Source organism: Pan paniscus, chromosome 18 (assembly GCF_029289425.2).
Source record: "Pan paniscus chromosome 18, NHGRI_mPanPan1-v2.0_pri, whole genome shotgun sequence".
Classification (NCBI taxonomy): domain Eukaryota; kingdom Metazoa; phylum Chordata; class Mammalia; order Primates; family Hominidae; genus Pan; species Pan paniscus.
The window spans coordinates 40,408,441-40,417,746 of record NC_073267.2 but is presented as its reverse complement, the minus strand read 5'-3'; positions in this window follow the sequence as shown (position 1 = coordinate 40,417,746).

Below are 9,306 nucleotides of genomic sequence, written 5' to 3'. Positions count from 1 at the left end.
ATTCCATTCCATTCCATTCCATTCCATTGCATTCCATTCCATTCCTTTCCATTCCATTGCATTCCATTCCACCCCATTTCACTCCATTCAGGTTGATTCCGTTCCATTCCATTCGACTGCATTACATTCCATTCAATTCGATTTGATTCCATTCAATTCCATTCCACTCCATTCCATTCCATTCCATTCAATTCCATTTTGGTTGATTCCATTCCATTCAATTACATTCCGTTCCATTTGGTTTGATTCCATTGCATTCCATTCCATTCCATTCCATTCCAATGCATTCCATTCGGGTTGCTTCCATTCCATTCCAGAACATTCCATGCCATTCCATTCCACTCCAGTTGATTCCATTCCAATCCATTCCATTCCATTCCATTCCACTCCAGTTGATTCCATTCCATTCCATTCCATTCCATTCGATTTGATTCCATTCCATTCGATTCCATTCCATTCCATTCCATTCGTTTTGATTCCATTCCATTGGATTCCATTCCATTCCATTCCATTCCATTCCACTCCAGTTGATTCCATTCCATTCCATTCCATTCCATTCGATTTGATTCCATTCCATTCGATTCCATTCCATTCCATTCCATTCGTTTTGATTCCATTCCATTGGATTCCATTCCATTCCATTCCATTCGGGTTGTTTCCATTCCATTCCATTCTATTCCATTCCATTCCATTCTATTCGCGTTGATTCCATTCCATTCCATTCCTCTCCATTCCATTTAATCCCATTCCATTCCATTCCATTCGATTTGATTCCATTGCATTGGATTCCATTCCATTCCATTCCATTCGTTTTGATTCCATTCCATTGGATTCCATTCCATTCCATTCCATTCGGGTTGTTTCCATTCCATTCCATTCTATTCCATTCCATTCCATTGTATTCGCGTTGATTCCATTCCATTCCATTCCCCTCCATTCCATTTAATCCCATTCCATTCCTTTCCATTCGGGTTGATTCGATTCCATTCCATTCGATTCCATTGCATTCCATTTCATGCCATTCGGGTAGATTCCGTTCTATTCCATTCCAATCCATTCCATTACGGTTGATTCCATTCCATTCCATTCCATTCCATTCCATTCCACTCCATTCCATTCCATGCCGGTTGATTCCATTCCATTACATTCCATTCCATTCTATTCCATTCCATTCCTTTTGATGCCATTCCATTCCATTCCATTCCATTCCATTCCATTCCATTCGGTTTGATTCCATTCCATTCCTTTGCAATGCTTTCCATTCCATTCCATTTCATTCCATTCGGGTTGATTCCATTCCATTTCATTCCATTGCGTTCCACTCCAATCCATTCCATTCGGGTTGATTCCATTCCATTCCATTTGATTCCATTCCATTCGATTCCATTCCATTCGTGTTGACTCCATTCCATTCCATTTCATTCCATTCTATTGCATTCCATTGCATTCCAATTCACTCCATTCGGGTAGATTCCGTTCTATTCCATTCCAATCCATTCCATTCCATTCCGGTTGATTCCATTCCATTCCATTCCATTCCATTCCATTCCGGTTGATTCCATTCCATTCCATTCCATTCTATTCCATTCCATTGATTTTGGTTCCATTCCATTCAATTCCATTCCATTACATTTTATTCCATTCGGATTCATTCCATTCCATTCCATTCCAATGCATTCCTATCCATTCCATTTCATTCCATTCGGGTTGATTCCATTCCATTCCATTCCATTCCATTAAATTCCATTCCCTTCTGTTTGATTCCATTCCATTCCATTGCATTCCATTCCATTCCATTCGGTTTGATTTCGTTCCATTCCTTTCTATTCCATTGCATTCCCTTCTATTCTGGTTGATTCCATTGCATCCTATTCCATTCCATCCCATTCCATTCCATTCCATTCCATTCGGGTTGATTCCATTCTATTCCATTTGGGTTAATTCCATTCCATTCCATTCCATTCCATTCCATTCCATTGCATTCGGGTTGATTCCATTCCATTCCATTCCATGCCATTCCATTCCTTTTGATTCCATTCCATTGCATTCCATTCCATTCCATTCCATTCCGTTTGGGTTGATTCCATTCCGCTCCAATCCATAACATTCCATTCCATTCGCGTTGATTCCATTCCATTCCATTTCATTCATTCGGGTTGATTCCATTCCATTCCATTCCATTCCATTCCATTCCATTCCATTCCATTCTGGTTGATTCCATTCCATTCCATTCCATTCCATTTCATTACCTTCCATTCGGTCTGATTCCATTCCATTCCATTCTATTCCATTCCATTCCATTCTATTCGCGTTGATTCCATTCCATCACATTCCATTCCATTCCATCCCATTCCATTCCATTCCATCCCATTCCATTCCATTCCATTCGGGTTGATTCCATTCCATTCCATTCCATACCATTCCATTCCATTCTGGTTGGTTCCCTTTCCATTACATTTGATTCCATTCCATTTGATTCCATTCCATTCGGGTTGAATCCTTTGCATTCCATTTCATTCCATTCTATTCCATTCCATTGCATTCCGTCTCATTCCATTCGGGTAGATTCTGTTCTATTCCATTCCAATCCATTCCATTCCATACCAGTTGATTCCATTCCATTCCATTCCATTCCACTCCATTCCATTCCATTCCATTCCGTTCCATTTGGGTTGATTCCATTCCATTCCATTCCATTCCATTCCATTCCATTCCATTCCATTTCATTCCAATCCATTCGGTTTAATTCCCTTCCATTACATTCAATTCCATTCGGTTGCTTCCATTCCATTCCAGAACATTCCATTCCATTCCGGTTGATTCCATTCCATTCCATTCGGTTGCTTCCATTCCATTCCAGAAGATTCCATTCCATTCCTTTCCATTCCATTCCATTCTGGTTGATTCCATTCCATTCCATTCCATTCCATTGCATTCGGTTGCTTCCATTCCATTCCACAAGATTCCATTCCATTCCTTTCCATTCCATTCCATTCTGGTTGATTCCATTCCATTCCATTCCATTGCATTCCATTCCATTCCTTTCCATTCCATTGCATTCCATTCCATCCCATTTCACTCCATTCAGGTTGATTCCGTTCCATTCCATTCGACTGCATTACATTCCATTCAATTCGATTTGATTCCATTCAATTCCATTCCACTCCATTCCATTCCATTCCATTCAATTCCATTTTGGTTGATTCCATTCCATTCAATTACATTCCGTTCCATTTGGTTTGATTCCATTGCATTCCATTCCATTCCATTCCATTCCAATCCATTCCATTCGGGTTGCTTCCATGCCATTCCAGAACATTCCATTCCATTCCATTCCACTCCAGTTGATTCCATTCCAATCCATTCCATTCCATTCCATTCCATTCCATTCCATTCCATTCCAATCCATTCGGTTTAATTCCCTTCCATTACATTCAATTCCATTCGGTTGCTTCCATTCCATTCCAGAACATTCCATTCCATTCTGGTTGATTCCATTCCATTCCATTCGGTTGCTTCCATTCCATTCCAGAAGATTCCATTCCATTCCTTTCCATTCCATTCCATTCTGGTTGATTCCATTCCATTCCATTCCATTCCATTCCATTGCATTCCATTCCATTCCTTTCCATTCCATTGCATTCCATTCCATTCCACCCCATTTCACTCCATTCAGGTTGATTCCGTTCCATTCCATTCGACTGCATTACATTCCATTCAATTCGATTTGATTCCATTCAATTCCATTCCACTCCATTCCATTCCATTCCATTCAATTCCATTTTGGTTGATTCCATTCCATTCAATTACATTCCGTTCCATTTGGTTTGATTCCATTGCATTCCATTCCATTCCATTCCATTCCAATGCATTCCATTCGGTTTGCTACCATTCCATTCCAGAACATTCCATTCCATTCCATTCCACTCCAGTTGATTCCATTCCAATCCATTCCATTCCATTCCATTCCACTCCAGTTGATTCCATTCCATTCCATTCCATTCCATTCGATTTGATTCCATTCCATTCGATTCCATTCCATTCCATTCCATTCGTTTTGATTCCATTCCATTGGATTCCATTCCATTCCATTCCATTCCATTCCACTCCAGTTGATTCCATTCCATTCCATTCCATTCCATTCGATTTGATTCCATTCCATTCGATTCCATTCCATTCCATTCCATTCGTTTTGATTCCATTCCATTGGATTCCATTCCATTCCATTCCATTCGGGTTGTTTCCATTCCATTCCATTCTATTCCATTCCATTCCATTCTATTCGCGTTGATTCCATTCCATTCCATTCCTCTCCATTCCATTTAATCCCATTCCATTCCATTCCATTCGATTTGATTCCATTGCATTGGATTCCATTCCATTCCATTCCATTCGTTTTGATTCCATTCCATTGGATTCCATTCCATTCCATTCCATTCGGGTTGTTTCCATTCCATTCCATTCTATTCCATTCCATTCCATTGTATTCGCGTTGATTCCATTCCATTCCATTCCCCTCCATTCCATTTAATCCCATTCCATTCCTTTCCATTCGGGTTGATTCGATTCCATTCCATTCGATTCCATTGCATTCCATTTCATGCCATTCGGGTAGATTCCGTTCTATTCCATTCCAATCCATTCCATTACGGTTGATTCCATTCCATTCCATTCCATTCCATTCCATTCCACTCCATTCCATTCCATGCCGGTTGATTCCATTCCATTCCATTCCATTCCATTCTATTCCATTCCATTCCTTTTGATTCCATTCCATTCCATTCCATTCCATTCCATTCCATTCCATTCCATTCGGTTTGATTCCATTCCATTCCATTGCAATGCTTTCCATTCCATTCCATTTCATTCCATTCGGGTTGATTCCATTCCATTTCATTCCATTGCGTTCCACTCCAATCCATTCCATTCGGGTTGATACCATTCCATTCCATTTGATTCCATTCCATTCGATTCCATTCCATTCGGGTTGACTCCATTCCATTCCATTTCATTCCATTCTATTGCATTCCATTGCATTCCAATTCACTCCATTCGGGTAGATTCCATTCTATTCCATTCCAATCCATTCCATTCCATTCCGGTTGATTCCATTCCATTCCATTCCATTCCATTCCATTCCGGTTGATTCCATTCCATTCCATTCCATTCTATTCCATTCCATTGATTTTGGTTCCATTCCATTCAATTCCATTCCATTACATTTTATTCCATTCGGATTCATTCCATTCCATTCCATTCCAATGCATTCCTATCCATTCCATTTCATTCCATTCGGGTTGATTCCATTCCATTCCATTCCATTCCATTCCATTCCATTCCATTCCATTCCATTCCCTTCTGGTTGATTCCATTCCATTCCATTGCATTCCATTCCATTCCATTCGGTTTGATTTCGTTCCATTCCTTTCTATTCCATTGCATTCCCTTCTATTCTGGTTGATTCCATTGCATCCTATTCCATTCCATCCCATTCCATTCCATTCCATTCCATTCGGGTTGATTCCATTCTATTCCATTTGGGTTAATTCCATTCCATTCCATTCCATTCCATTCCATTCCATTGCATTCGGGTTGATTCCATTCCATTCCATTCCATGCCATTCCATTCCTTTTGATTCCATTCCATTGCATTCCATTCCATTCCATTCCATTCCGTTTGGGTTGATTCCATTCCGCTCCAATCCATAACATTCCATTCCATTCGCGTTGATTCCATTCCATTCCATTTCATTCATTCGGGTTGATTCCATTCCATTCCATTCCATTCCATTCCATTCCATTCCATTCTGGTTGATTCCATTCCATTCCATTCCATTCCATTTCATTACCTTCCATTCGGTCTGATTCCATTCCATTCCATTCTATTCCATTCCATTCCATTCTATTCGCGTTGATTCCATTCCATCACATTCCATTCCATTCCATCCCATTCCATTCCATTCCATCCCATTCCATTCCATTCCATTCGGGTTGATTCCATTCCATTCCATTCCATACCATTCCATTCCATTCTGGTTGGTTCCCTTTCCATTACATTTGATTCCATTCCATTTGATTCCATTCCATTCGGGTTGACTCCTTTGCATTCCATTTCATTCCATTCTATTCCATTCCATTGCATTCCGTCTCATTCCATTCGGGTAGATTCTGTTCTATTCCATTCCAATCCATTCCATTCCATACCAGTTGATTCCATTCCATTCCATTCCATTCCACTCCATTCCATTCCATTCCATTCCGTTCCATTTGGGTTGATTCCATTCCATTCCATTCCATTCCATTCCATTCCATTCCATTCCATTTCATTCCAATCCATTCGGTTTAATTCCCTTCCATTACATTCAATTCCATTCGGTTGCTTCCATTCCATTCCAGAACATTCCATTCCATTCCGGTTGATTCAATTCCATTCCATTCGGTTGCTTCCATTCCATTCCAGAAGATTCCATTCCATTCCTTTCCATTCCATTCCATTCTGGTTGATTCCATTCCATTCCATTCCATTCCATTGCATTCGGTTGCTTCCATTCCATTCCAGAAGATTCCATTCCATTCCTTTCCATTCCATTCCATTCTGGTTGATTCCATTCCATTCCATTCCATTCCATTGCATTCCATTCCATTCCTTTCCATTCCATTGCATTCCATTCCATCCCATTTCACTCCATTCAGGTTGATTCCGTTCCATTCCATTCGACTGCATTACATTCCATTCAATTCGATTTGATTCCATTCCATTCCATTCCACTCCATTCCATTCCATTCCATTCAATTCCATTTTGGTTGATTCCATTCCATTCAATTACATTCCGTTCCATTTGGTTTGATTCCATTGCATTCCATTCCATTCCATTCCATTCCAATCCATTCCATTCGGGTTGCTTCCATTCCATTCCAGAACATTCCATTCCATTCCATTCCACTCCAGTTGATTCCATTCCAATCCATTCCATTCCATTCCATTCCATTCCATTTCATTCCAATCCATTCGGTTTAATTCCCTTCCATTACATTCAATTCCATTCGGTTGCTTCCATTCCATTCCAGAACATTCCATTCCATTCCAGTTGATACCATTCCTTTCCATTCGGTTGCTTCCATTCCATTCCAGAAGATTCCATTCCATTCCTTTCCATTCCATTCCATTCTGGTTGATTCCATTCCATTCCATTCCATTCCATTCCATTGCATTCCATTCCTTTCCTTTCCATTCCATTGCATTCCATTCCACCCCATTTCACTCCATTCAGGTTGATTCCGTTCCATTCCATTCGACTGCATTACATTCCATTCAATTCGATTTGATTCCATTCAATTCCATTCCACTCCATTCCATTCCATTCCATTCAATCCCATTTTGGTTGATTCCATTCCATTCAATTACATTCCGTTCCATTTGGTTTGATTCCATTGCATTCCATTCCATTCCATTCCATTCCAATCCATTCCATTCGGGTTGCTTCCATTCCATTCCAAAACATTCCATTCCATTCCATTCCACTCCAGTTGATTCCATTCCAATCCATTCCATTCCATTCCATTCCACTCCAGTTGATTCCATTCCATTCCATTCCATTCCATTCGATTTGATTCCATTCCATTCGATTCCATTCCATTCCATTCCATTCGTTTTGATTCCATTCCATTGGATTCCATTCCATTCCATTCCATTCGGGTTGTTTCCATTCCATTCCATTCTATTCCATTCCATTCCATTCTATTCGCGTTGATTCCATTCCATTCCATTCCTCTCCATTCCATTTAATCCCATTCCATTCCATTCCATTCGATTTGATTCCATTCCATTGGATTCCATTCCATTCCATTCCATTCGTTTTGATTCCATTCCATTGGATTCCATTCCATTCCATTCCATTCGGGTTGTTTCCATTCCATTCCATTCTATTCCATTCCATTCCATTGTATTCGCGTTGATTCCATTCCATTCCATTCCCCTCCATTCCATTTAATCCCATTCCATTCCTTTCCATTCGGGTTGATTCGATTCCATTCCATTCGATTCCATTGCATTCCATTTCATGCCATTCGGGTAGATTCCGTTCTATTCCATTCCAATCCATTCCATTACGGTTGATTCCATTCCATTCCATTCCATTCCATTCCATTCCACTCCATTCCATTCCATGCCGGTTGATTCCATTCCATTCCATTCCATTCCATTCTATTCCATTCCATTCCTTTTGATTCCATTCCATTCCATTCCATTCCATTCCATTCCATTCCATTCCATTCCATTCGGTTTGATTCCATTCCATTCCATTGCAATGCTTTCCATTCCATTCCATTTCATTCCATTCGGGTTGATTCCATTCCATTTCATTCCATTGCGTTCCACTCCAATCCATTCCATTCGGGTTGATTCCATTCCATTCCATTTGATTCCATTCCATTCGATTCCATTCCATTCGGGTTGACTCCATTCCATTCCATTTCATTCCATTCTATTGCATTCCATTGCATTCCAATTCACTCCATTCGGGTAGATTCCATTCTATTCCATTCCAATCCATTCCATTCCATTCCGGTTGATTCCATTCCATTCCATTCCATTCCATTCCATTCCGGTTGATTCCATTCCATTCCATTCCATTCTATTCCTTTCCATTGATTTTGGTTCCATTCCATTCAATTCCATTCCATTACATTTTATTCCATTCGGATTCATTCCATTCCATTCCATTCCAATGCATTCCTATCCATTCCATTTCATTCCATTCGGGTTGATTCCATTCCATTCCATTCCATTCCATTCCATTCCATTCCATTCCATTCCATTCCATTCCATTCCATTCCATTCCATTCCCTTCTGCTTGATTCCATTCCATTCCATTGCATTCCATTCCATTCCATTCGGTTTTATTTCGTTCCATTCCTTTCTATTCCATTGCATTCCCTTCTATTCTGGTTGATTCCATTGCATCCTATTCCATTCCATCCCATTCCATTCCATTCCATTCCATTCGGGTTGATTCCATTCTATTCCATTTGGGTTAATTCCATTCCATTCCATTCCATTCCATTCCATTCCATTGCATTCGGGTTGATTCCATTCCATTCCATTCCATGCCATTCCATTCCTTTTGATTCCATTCCATTGCATTCCATTCCATTCCATTCCATTCCGTTTGGGTTAATTCCATTCCGCTCCAATCCATAACATTCCATTCCATTCGCGTTGATTCCATTCCATTCCATTTCATTCATTCGGGTTGATTCCATTCCATTCCATTCCATTCCATTCCATTCCATTCCATTCTGGTTGAT